This window comes from Scardinius erythrophthalmus, assembly GCF_964197995.2.
Source record: "Scardinius erythrophthalmus genome assembly, chromosome: 8".
Classification (NCBI taxonomy): Eukaryota; Metazoa; Chordata; class Actinopteri; order Cypriniformes; family Leuciscidae; genus Scardinius; species Scardinius erythrophthalmus.
The window spans coordinates 38,835,582-38,849,051 of record NC_138228.1 but is presented as its reverse complement, the minus strand read 5'-3'; positions in this window follow the sequence as shown (position 1 = coordinate 38,849,051).

The window sequence follows — 13,470 nt, the reverse complement described above, 5'->3', positions numbered from 1 at the left end:
GATTTTTTTTTTTGTTTGTTTTTTTGGAATAAGGTGAGAATGTCATGATCAATTCTACTTGTTGATTAAAGTAAAAATAGTGCATTATTCACTTTAGTTAACATGAAAGAATAAAAGAGCGCAGACAAGTGGGAAAATAGCGTAAGCCAATCAGTCTTGACTGGTTGCTGATTTTTATCAACTAGCTTGCCAAGCTTCTTTTTTTTAGCTAATTAATTTTTTATTTTATTTTTATCTGTGCTCTGGTTATAAAAAGTAATCTACTGTGCCATCGAGTCTGGATGAGCAGAGTGCTGCCATGGACGCTCGGGGTGCAGTTATTGCACTTTTTAAAAATCTAATCTGAGCACATTTTTTGCAGTATTTTGGCTGCCTGCTTGTATATCCAGCTGTTGTTTTCCTTTCAATATTTGTAGCTGTATTGTGCACAAGTTCCTCATTGAGGATTGCCAGCTGCTTCAGGAAGTCTATGTCGGGCTTGATGTATCTTACCTGTATGAGATAATCAATGGCATCCTCCACTATCATGTGATGGTGGATCATGAGTTATGAAAAAGAGTAGGGGCGTAGCTGACACCCTCAGTCCAGTGAATGAACACCTTATCTGTGGAAATTAAAACAGAAAGACAGTCAGAAAAAGTCCCAAACAGTTTGTCACTCCAGAACACTTGATAAAAGATCTTACTTTGTGGGGTTGTGGCCTTGGATGAATTTGGCAGCTGACAAGAAGTTATCCTGGGAATGATGGCTTGACAGGGGAGTTTTATATAAAATAAAAATATTACACTTATACCCAAGCCTAACAAAGATAAATTGTTCTTAGAAATGTGGAGACCAATTAGTTTGTTAAATAATAATACTAAAATCTTTTCTTTCATTTTTTGCAAAAAGACTTAAAGGAACACTCCACCGTTTTTTGAAATAGGGCTTATTCACCATCTTTCCTACATTTAGATAAGTGGGCAAATGCATTTTTGTCTCAGTGCATGCGTTGTTTTAGTTTGACAGGGTCGGCGCAAGCTTAGCTTAGCACAATGAATGGAATCCTTTGTTTCCAGCTAGCATGGCCTGAGTAAAAGTGATAATAAAAAAAAATAAATAAAAAAACCTAATTACTTCTTGTGGCCTGCGTATTCACGAGTACAAATAGCGATGCAGATTAACACTAGGCGATTTCCTTGGCAGATATTGACTTGGGACTATATTAGGGGGAAGCACAGGCGAAGCACAGCTACTTAGGCGAAGCACTGCTACTTGGGCGCAGAGATATCACGCAACACATGAAATGTGAATATGTGGTATAATATGTGAATGTGAATACAGGCATAATATGGGTTGATTTATGTATGCGTCATGTTTAAAATAATCACTTACTCTGTGGAAAGTTGTCCATTTGGTCCATTCGGCGTGTGGCTTTTTTTCCAGTTCACTTTATCAAACCGGGAAAAAAAATAGAGTAAAAGTTACTGCAGGATGGATCAACACCGTGAAATCATTGGTAGCTGTGACACAACTGCGGGCACGCTCATCTTGATCTGACGCGCTGAGCCTGGTCATCGATGGCAGACACTTGTCCCACTCTCCACAGCACAGACACTATTTCAATCGGGATAGATTGGCATATTCCCCCACATTCACACCACCAGTTCGTGTTAGTTCTCATCCTCACGTCCTCAGGCTGTTGAGCGATCGCAACCTCCTCCTCCTGTCATTCTATTTCCAAAGCACGAAGCTCCTCTTCTGAAAACTCAGGTATGGTTCTGGCTTTGGCTCTTGACTGTCTGAGAAGTCACCATCTTCGTCTCTCACAAAATTAGCCATGTTCATTGCCATTCATGTACTGTAGGAAAAATAGCTAGCTACTATTCACGCCGGTATGTTGACGGAAGTCGTGGGATTTCATGTGTTGCGTGATATCTCTGCGCCCAAGTAGCAGTGCTTCGCCTAAGTAGCAGTGCTTCGAATCGCCTGTGCTTCCCCCTAATATAGTCCCAAGTCAATATCTGCCTAGGAAATCGCCTAGTGTTAATCAGCATCGCTATTTGTACTCGTGAATACGCAGGCCACAAATTGTAATTAGGTGGGGGTTTTTTTGGGTTTTTTTTATCACTTTTACTCAGGACATGCTAGCTGGCAACAAAGGATTCCATTCATTGTGCTAAGCTAAGCTAGCGCCGACCCTGTCAAACTAAAACAACGCATGCACTGAGACAAATATGCATTTGCCCACCTATCTAAATGTGGGAAAGAAGGTGAATAAGCCCTATTTCAAAAAACGGTGGAGTGTTCCTTTAAGAAAAATCTAAATACAATAATTGATGAAGAGCAGTCAGTTTTTTTGAAAGTCCATAATATTGGAAATAATATTAGACTAATTTTAGATTTAATTGATTATCCCAGATGATTCTTTTATATTATTTATTGATTTCTACAAAGCGTTTGACACTATTGAACATTTGTTTATGTTCAAAGTTATTGATTTCTTTGGTTTTGGTTTTTGTTTTTTTTTTGTTTTTTCAAAAAGCAATTTGTACGCTTTATAATGGTTAGAATAGTTCAGTCCAAATATCTCACGGTACCTGTCAGAGATTTGATATGGGCCATGGGATAAGACAAGGATGTCCTATATCACCTTTTCTCTTCACATTGGTTACTCAGGTCATGGCTGCTCATATCAAAAAAGCAAGTTTTCAAGGAATTTCAGTTTGGAAAAGAGACTAAACTTAGCCAATTAGAGGATGATACTACAATTTTTGTCAAAAACAGTGACGAATTGGATGAAGTTATTAAATGTATTGGAACATTTTCTGCAATCTCTGGATTAAAGATGAATAAAAATAAGTCCACTTTATTCTCTCTTAAAGGGGTCATATAATGTCATTTTTGTTAATGTCAAGCTAATATGATTCTTTAGGGTCTAAATTAAAATTTTGTAATGTACTTTAATTAAAAATTCTCATTAGTATTGTAAGAAAGCACTAATTTTACCTGGTCAAAAACAGCTGTTTTCAGCACACCGTTTGAGTGCATGTGTCTTTAAATGATAATGAGCTTTGCTGACCCCGCCCCTCTGTTCTGTGATTACACTGTTTGTAACACAATTTAACACAATAACCATAACGCGTTGTTTATTATAAACATGGGATTATGAATTATATTGAGAACGTCATACATAGAAAACATGCCATAATGTACGCTGAGTGTAAAAATAGCCGCATTCATCGTGAAGCGTGCAGCAAGCGATTTGCAAAGATTAATATAAAGATTAATATAAAGGTTAATAAAACGTTACACTCACTCACTTCTTCTGGAGGTGCAGCAGGAACAGGAATAGTTGGTACTGATCCTTTTTTTCAGGAGCAGCTTCTTGGCAAAACCAGCTTTATACTGATCCTCGTGTTCTGACTGCTGTGTTCGTTATTAAACCCAAGAACAGAAAACCACAATGGAGACACCATTCTACTCAGCACTCCAGCTATCAGCAATGAACGCGCCGGTTGGCGCGGGCTATGATTGACAGCTCGCTCACGAGGGCGCGAGGGCAGGGCTGTGTTGAAACGCTGCTGCCAATCAACCATTGTGGGAGGGGCGTCGATTTTGTGACGTCACAAAATCGAACAGCTTGATTCAGGAGAGGGGGAAACATATAAGAAGATTTAAAAAAAAACACTGGATGGATTTTTATCATTTTATGATGGTTGTGTACAGGCACTGCCAACACACATTTCAGTACAATCAACTTGTAAAAGTGCATGTACCATTATATGACCCCTTTAGAGATTGTGTGTTGAAAGAGATTTGTGGGATACCAATTAAAGACAATAACACATACACATGGGATAATGGTGTGTTAAGATTTGAATCAAAGAAGCCGGTTAAATTTTGAGCCTATTACTGAGAAAATTAAAAACAGATTCAATATGTGGCTAATGAGAGATCTGTCCCTAAATGGACGTTTTCTACTTTCAAAAGCAGAAGGGATCTCAATGTATGTTTATCAGCAGATGTTCCAAATAATGTTGTCAGGGAATTAGATAAGATTCTTTATGATTTTATTTGGAGGAAGAAAATACACTATTTACGGAAAGATATTCTAAATAATAATAGAGACTTTGGCGGCCTTGAAGTTTTAAATTTTACAGATCTCAATAATGTGTTTAAGATAAAGTGGATAATCGAATTTATTAAAAATGTAATTTCTCAGTTGAAAAAATCACAGTTAAACTGGCAAACTTTCATAAGGAGGCACTGCTGGCTTGGCAATTAATCTATAAACATAACTTTTCACCGCATCGATACTTTATATGGAATAACAAAGATATCTCGTACAAAAAAAAAGTCAATCTTTAATCAGACATGGTACGACAATAGAATTCTTACTGTTAATAAGTTGCTTAATGAACAAGGTTTACTTTTAACATATTCTGAATTTCTCAATAAATGTATGATTCCTGTGAGACAAAAAGAATATGCTATTATTTTTGATGCAATCCCTGGCAGAGTTGTATCACTATTATGTCCTGGATTCAATGTTGATCGTCAAACCAGTTTTTGTAGTGATACAATATTTATTGGGGATAGGCCTATTAATATATTAATAGATAAATGCAGTAACAAATACATTAGAAATATTTTAAAAACAAAAAATTTGCCTTGTTCAACAGTGTTTTGGTCTACTAAATATGACAATATTAACTGGAAAAGAGTATGGTCAATAACAAATATGTTTTTTATTAATAATAAAATTAGAGAGGTAGCCTATCCAATAAAATTGTACACAGAATTTACCCTGTCAAGGAGTTGCTTGAACGTTTCCATTTGAATATTGAAACTTATGTGAATTTTGTGGCAATTCTAAAGAATCTGTGACTCATCTTTTTTTTTTTTTTTTTTTTTTTTTGTATATATTCAAAAAATGTTTTGGTTGGATGTTTCAAATTTCATTTCTAGGTTGTTTGGAACATCACATGTTTACAAATTGATCTGTATGATGTAATCTTTTTTTTTTTTTTTTTTTTTGATTCCAAAAGTACGATGTGCTTCCTTATACAACTTTTTATTTTACTTGGAAAATTCATGAAAATTCATGTGAAAAAAATGGACTAACGCTTTTTATATGTGTCTCTCTCTGTCACACACACTGAACTACCACGTTCTTCTGCATCCATCTCCTCCCAGCCCTTGACATTTAGCAGCCCCCCTCCCAACACACACACACACACACACAAACGAAAGCTTTCCATGAGCTAAAACCCCTGAAAGAGGACTGTTTTGCAGAGCTTATTTCCCATGCTCCCTTTCTAAGTTACTAGCTAAGCTACAAGTAGAGACTGCCCAACACTGATAATACAGTCTGTGCCACTTGTGTAAAATTCGGTGGCCAATGTTATACCAGTAATATTTGTTTTATTTCTACAATAGCATTCTTGTGTCAGTTGTAATCTAAGTCAGTGTTATGGAATATGACTTATCAAGTCTCAGTTCATAGCTGGGTGAACACCGGCCAGTGCAGTAAACATAGCCTAGCTAACGTTAGCTGGCTACGATTTCAGTACAGTAAGTTAATGTCAAAGATCCTTGCTCCTTCTCAACTCTCTGGTAATATTCTATTCACAAAATACAACCAATAGTACGGTAATGTTTAAATCTTACTAGTGAAAAGTAATCCCCCGGGCCCGAGCCCTGTTTGCGATGATCCGCCGATTTGAGCAGGAATATGCTGCACAGTGCTCTGGAATCTTGTTTCTTCTGCTGCTACGCAACTAGGAGTATGACCGGTCCAAGATGGCGGCCGCATTTCTTGCGCCCAGCAGCCAATGTGGAATCTACTCTCTATTATGTCTATGGTTGCGCTTCATAGACCCTGAGTCTGAATATGCTTCCATACTATATAGTAGCCTATGTGAAAAACAGTAGGCCTAAGTGAGCTGAGAAAAATGTCCTAATTCATAGTATTCATAAAACAGGTAAGATTCAGAAGTATGTATCCGATGGACAGTTTACTATCCCATGACGCCACAGCAGAGGATTTGTGAATGGCAGTGAAGTGATGCAACTGATGGGTCACACATGACAATTACGAAATGACCAATGTAGTACTTCGTCTGAATGTCATTCATACTATATAAAACATACTTTTAAGTAAGTTTCAAAGCAAATATAGTACCTACTATACAGATTGCCATTTCGGATGCAGTCAAATGTTAGCATTTTGCTAAGCTAATGACAATATAATGTAATGAGTGCCAACACTTAGTGAGTGAATAATGTGTTAAGTAAAATAAGTGTAGGCCTACTTACATTTTTCTTGACTCCATCTACCATATTGGAGGATTTTTTGTAATGCATACTGAGAATGTCTTCTCCATGAATTATGTTGTGTTCTAGTGTCCTTTTATGTTTATCTGTGTCTTATCACTAATAACACACCATGTGACTGAGTGCTGTGCATCCTTTTTTACTGAACTCTCATACAAGACACAGGCATGAGCAATCAACAGATGATCAGTCCGACACATAAGTCAACTTAATCAAACACAGAGTGTGTCAAACCAAATCCACCACATCCCCCTTTTTTAACAAAACTACGATTTAATATTTACATTCAGACTGGTTCACTCAAATATCCCCATGTAAATATTCAAATCGATCAAACAGTAACTTTAATTAAATATTTGACTAATTTAACTAATCAAACACCATACCACATATTTACTTCTAAACGTTCACTGTAAACATCAATAGTCCAATCAAATTACTTTGAGAATAATTTGTGTCTTCTGTTACTGATTTTTCTTTTCTTTTTTTCTCTTTTTTGATGTCCACAACATAATCATTATATCTAGTTGGCCGTAGGCCTATTGTCTACTACTTCTAGTATGGCATGTTGGCTGAGCATCCACTCTCACCGGAAAATTCTCAGGTGATTGGTCTGCTGGTCGTGGTGCCTGACTGGAAGTCTTCTCCAAATGCTCATCAGGATCAACACCTTTGCACAGACTCTTGCACCTTTCTCAAGTGGTGTCTATTTCTCCTGAATGTCTTTCCTGCTGGCATTTGCACTGTATAAGACCGAGGTTCATCTCTCTTGTGAACCACCACTGCAGGCTCCCATCCACGTCTCGTCTGCATATGTACTATGGATCCTGGAACCAGCTCAGGTACTGTCTTGGCATTACGGTTGTACTGATGCCGCATTCGAGATTGCAAATCCTCCAGTCTTTTGTGTATATGATGTGGGATTGACTGTTGAAGCACAGCACTATAGCATCATTATAATAATAAAAGTTACTTTTTGTACTGAAAAAAAATCTGTTTTTCAGTAATGTTATATTATGATTAGAATCAAATGAATTTGATCAATGGACAAAATTCATCCTCAAAATCAGAAACAACACAGAACACACAGACAGAAATGAAGTGGCACACTTTAAATTTGTAGAATTATATGAAAAACAGATGTTTGAAATAAATGATAAACTCTAAAAACTCCAACTTTTCTCTTTGTAACATCCTGATCTGGTTTGATTCTAATCATAATGGAACATTATTGAAAAACTGTTTTTTTTTTTCAGTACAAAAACTGCCAAACTTTGACAAAAAGTAACTTTTATTGTTATAATTGTGATTTCATTATATGTAGATATGAATCTAACTGGAAAAACTTGTGAAAAGATGTTTTAGTTTGAAACTTTTAGTACTTTTAGAGCTCTTCAGCCATCTACTGGTTAAAGTGTTTTTTTTTTTTTTTTTACTTTTAAAACTGCATTTTCCAAGATTTGGCCAAAAATCTTACACTAAACCATGTCAAATTATCCATGTTATCCCCATGAATGAAAGTTAGAAATGTGGGTATTTTATAAGGCAAATTTTTTATAATTTTTTTTTTTTCTTTTTGGAGAATTTTTCTTTTCTTTTTTTGAACATTTTGTGGAGTAAAAATGTCCAAATGTAGAGTAAAAACATTAATAAACTGAGTAAAATTACATTTGTTTAAAATATATATATTGTTACAAAATAACATTATGTTGCCTGGGGTCTCTCAGACCCCAAACAGCCTGACTGTAAATCGCAAACGAACAGCGCACAAGGGTTAAAGTTGTGGAACATAGTGCAGAACAAAGTGCAGCCATAACAGGGCATTGTGTATCAAAAAGTTAAATGAAAATAAATAAATACAAATAAATAGAATGAAGAAAAAAATATATCTATATAGAGATGTCATTTAAAGGGTTAAGTTATGTTTATGCACTAAACAAGACCAATAAACTTGATTTATTAACCTATTAACACAGTATACCCCATTTTCCCATGATATATGTACTTACAAGGCATTTGCCCACCGGCAACTATAGTTGCCGCTTGAACTTTTGACTAAGTATACAAAAAACTATAGATCTCTTGTAAGATTTGTTTTGTTTGGCTGATTCTAGAGACCTTCATTATTATGTAGATATATATATGTCAACAAAAAATACTTATTAGTAACATGAAAATGACCTTTCTTTGGGAGGGTTTGCCTTCGCCCTGCTTCCTGGAAGTAGGGGTAGGAAGTTGACAGCCTCATGTGACAGGGAGGAAGTGAATACCTTTTTTTTTTCTCTTGAAATCCTTTATTTGGTTGTTTGCTTGCATTTCATTGAGAAATAAAACATGGACAACATCTAGAAAAATATTTACAAAAGGAAAATGACAACTATGTACTGCGGCAACTATAGTTGCCGGTGGGCTTAAATGGGACTGGCCTCTCAGCTCGAAGATATCTGCTCCAACCTTCATCCATGGGAGTTCTAGAACGTCATGTGTGATGAGTGGCTCTTTTTGATATAATGGCTGGATTTGTTGGCATGCGGCGCACATTTCTCCACCATCATCGCTATGTCTTCGCTATGTAAGATTCCAGGCCAGTAGAGAGATTTTCTTGCTTTGGCCTTTGTTCTCTGGATACCTTGGTGAGCTATGTGTAGCTTTTCTAAGATGACTTTTTTTATGATGCATAACACACAGGGTGTCCTTCTTGCAGAAAACAGGCTCCCAAGCCATCTTTCGATGAGTCAGCCTGTATTGATAGTGGTTTTTTTTTTGTGATCATAGATCCTTAGCACAGGTGATCATGTGAGAGCAGACTTCAAGCTCACTAAAGCAGTGCTATGATGTAGATTCCACTGCCATACAACATCCTTCCTCAGCAATTGTCTTAGAGGCGCTGTGAGTGACGTTGCAGGCCTTGCTTATCCTCTGGGGGTGGCATTTCGATGATCGCCTTCACTTTTGCATCATGAGGTCGCAGGCCATCCGGTGTGATGATGTGTCCTATGTATGTCACAGTTTTGACATTGAACTGGATCTTATCGCTGTAAATCTCACGTTGGCTGTTTTTGCTCTCTCAATGACCTTACTAAGGATTTCATCATGCTCTTGCTCTGATGAGGCTGCGATGATCATGTCATTGGAAATGATGTGTACTCCTTGTATGTCACCAAATGTCTCGCAGTTTTTCTGCTGGAACACCTCACTCGCTGACTTGATCCCGAATGGGAGTTGAAAGTGCATAGTTTTGAGGAAGGTTCGTCCAACTTGATCTGCCAGTAACCGTCTTTTTTATCGAGAATGGTGAAGATAGACTTTCCAGCCAGGTTACTGCACACATCTTCAGGAGTGGGAATGGAATAGTGCTGGCGTTTTATGGCTTTATTCAGGTCACGAGGATCCAAACATACCCTCAGTGTACCATTTTTCTTTTCTGTGATAACAAGGCTGTTTACCCATTCAGTGGGCTCCGTTACAGGGGATATAACACCTGTATGCACAAGATCTTGAAGTGTTTCTTTCAGCTTGTCGCGAACAGACAGTGGAATCTGCATCCATGGATCACCGACTCCTGGGAACTCACCGAACCCAGTGAAGACTGATGGATGCATCTTGACCAGGATGACACCGACTTTTTTGCCAGCAGCTCAATCCTTTTCACTAGCTGCAGCTCCTCACATGCTGCTCTGCCCAGGATCGGCATGTCTGGTTGATTGGACTCATAGAACTGTAATGTGGCTGTGGCTTTGTGGGTCTTGCATTTCAGTGACACAACACCTTTTGGGGTGGAGCGCGTTCCCCCAAATGCTATTAACACCGTTGATGTAGGCTGTGGCTTAACTGGACCAGGGATCTTCTGGACAATGGACAGAGGTAGCACATTTGCCTCTGCACCTGTGTCTAGTTTGAATCTTATCTCTATGCCACGGATGGTAGCTGTGGTGTACCACGCAGTGTCCTTTATCTGTTCCATCTTGTGCACTTGTTAAAGTGCCAATGTACATGGAATCTATTTCATTCATTATGCTATGCACTGTCTTTGCTCTGCTATCGTTGCGACTAGCTGCGTGGCATACCTTGGCAAAGTGGTTACCTTTGCCGCACTTATGACATACTGCTCCGAAGGCTGGGCATTGCCGTGGCTCATGACTCTTTCCACATCTGTGACAGTTTCGTGTTGCTGGTTTCTTACAACGTTTGCTCCTTGCACCAGGTTTTCTCTGTTGTATCGCTTTCTCTATAGCATACTTGAGAGTCTTGGACAGCAGTGTCATTTTGCATTGCCTATATCTGTGTTTTGGCTAACTCGGTTGCCCTGCATATCTCAATAGCTCTGTATAATGACATTTTCACAAAGCAATCTTTCTTTGAGAGAAGGGTTTGTTATACTAAACACCAGCTTGTCTCTAAGCATGTCATTCTCACCTGGGCCAAACTCACAGTCTTTGCTTTTTTATTTCAGCTCTGTGATGAATCTGTCCACGTAATGCCATCTGCCATGGGATGAGACCAGAACTGATGCCTCTCAAACACAACGTTTTTTTGTGGGCTGCAGTCGTCTTGGAATGCTATTTTCTTCATCAGCAAGATGGATGGTGAGTGTATTATACACTTCCAACGCCTCTTCTCCAATGGTAAAATAGCAATTTTAACTCACTCTTGTTTGGCACTCGCCGCCGTCGCAGTCATATACAGCTGAAAACGCTGCTCCCATCTACACCAATTTTCCGCTAACTTTTTAACAATTTTCCGTTATTGCCCGTTAGCACTAGTGGCGAAGGTGGCTTGAACTGTTCAAAGTTCATCTGCCGTTACATGTAAATTTAAGCTGGCACGCTAATCAGTTTGTGTCAACAAAACTGTTTGCGGTACTCACTCCACTGTCACTTCTGACACCATGTTGTGTTCTAGTATCCTTTTATGTTTATCTGTGTCTTATCCAGGGTTGGGGAGTAACGGAATACATGTAACGGCGTTATGTAATCAGGATACAAAAATCCAGTAACTGTAATCCGTTACAGTTACGTCAAAAAACGTAGTAATCAGATTATAGTTACATTTTGAAAAAAGGGGGAATACTTTCAGGATTACAATGGTTTAATTTAAAACTAAATAAATAAGTATTTTGGCATTATAACACTGCGCTGCTTTATTATACAGTAGTTCCTGGTTCTGTTGCCAGTAATGTCTCACGTGTGCCACGCGCTGGTGCATGCGCAAATAACAGCTGTCTACAATCTCCTCAGATTGAATCACTGCTGCTAGTAGAAACGATGCTGCCTGCGGGTAAAATCGCTTTTAATTCATGGAAATTCCGCTGCTATTTTGTAGAAATTAGGAGAGTAGCTTTTTTAGTACCCAAAATGTCCTTTCTTAATCTTTTCTCGCGTAACGGGATGTTCGCTGTCTAGGTAACTCCCACTGCCAACGCCCCAAGTTCAGTCAGGCAAATTAAGAAAGATCACGGCTTTAGTCAACATGTAGGCCTATTTTAAAATAAACTAATATGTAGATTGTGTAAAAAAAAAAAAAAAATGTTGCGTTTTTAGTTTTTTGTTAAAAATTAGTTAAAAATAAAACAAAATAATCTGTAATACCATACATTAGCCACTAGATGTCTGTATAGCCCTTTACATAAATATATATTCAGGCCTGTGTGTATATTTTGCAAATATTGTACACTGGACCAAATTCTTAATAAATAAAAGTTGTTGTTTTTTATATATATAATATTTCTTCTTGCTTGAATTTATTTATATACGTGACTTTGAAGTAATCCAAAAGTAATCAGTTACATTACTTTCATATTATAGTACTTGGATTACGTTACTGAATACTTTTTTTATGAAGTAATTTGTAACTGTAACGGAATACATTTTTAAAGTAACCCTCCCAAGCCTGGTCTTATCACTATATTTAATAACTCACCATGAGACTGTGACTGAGTGCTGTGCATCCTTTTTTACTGAACACTCATACAAGACACAGGCATGAGAAATCAACAGATGATCAGTCCAACACACAAGTCAACTTAATCAAACACAGAGTGTGTCAAACCAAATCCACCACAAATGACACATTCAACATTGCCTCTTTTTTTTGGCCAAAATTCTGTTTAAATTTATATTTACATTATATATTATGGAATTTATTAATTTTTTGATGTTTGTAACAGCATTTACATACACATCTACGATTAAGGTTTTGGAGCAGAGCAATGAATTATTGCATCTCTTTGTATGTCTGTGAAGAGACATATGGTTCTAATCCAGTGGCACCAGCAGGTTTGATTAAAACCTGTAAATAATTCAGGTTGATGGGAAATAACAGCTAAAACATGCAGTTAGTGTTCAAACTAGTTTATTGTACTCTCTAGCAGCGTTTATCACCCTTGAGTAGTTTACACTGAGGGGTACGAATTAGCCTGTAAATCTATTTCCACCGAAGCATTTCTAAAACGAAAAGCAAGCAAGAGAAAGAGCAAGTGCTCATATTATTGCTCTTCTTTATCAGGCGGATGTGACCTGTGATTTGATGAGAGTTATGAGAGCAGGGTTATCCTCGTTTCTGTCCCTGGGTAACGGCACTGATCTAATTTCACCACAGGGAGGAGGGATGATTCTGTTTTGTTCTGTTTATGACAGATGAGCAGGTGAGAGGGCAGGAAATAAATCTTCTAAATTAGAAAACAACTCAATAGGCAGCAAACACACACAGAGGGACGTGATATAGAACACGTCTGGAATGCGAAAGGCGAATCGGGGCTCTGTGGTAAGATCAGGACGAGGGATCTGAGGATGGAAGCGAGGTAAACACACAATATAAGAAAACCATAAACCATAAACATGTCCAAACACAACTATCAGGGGAAATGTTTAATGCTCAGAGTTGTGTTTTAATTTAAGCATCAGAATGCTCTCTGATATTTCTCCTAAATATCCTGTCATTCCACTCAAACGAGACATTTGTTGACCAAGAGTTAGATGAAATGAATATGTATACCTTGGATCGTTAGGATTTATGTCTTCCTGTGATTGCACACTTTGATACTTTGGCAAATTTGTTGAAATATTGTTGAGATTACTGGGGTCTATTTCTTAGCAGAAAAAAATAAATTCTGTCATCAATTTCTCACCCTCATGTTTATTTGTCTTCATCTTC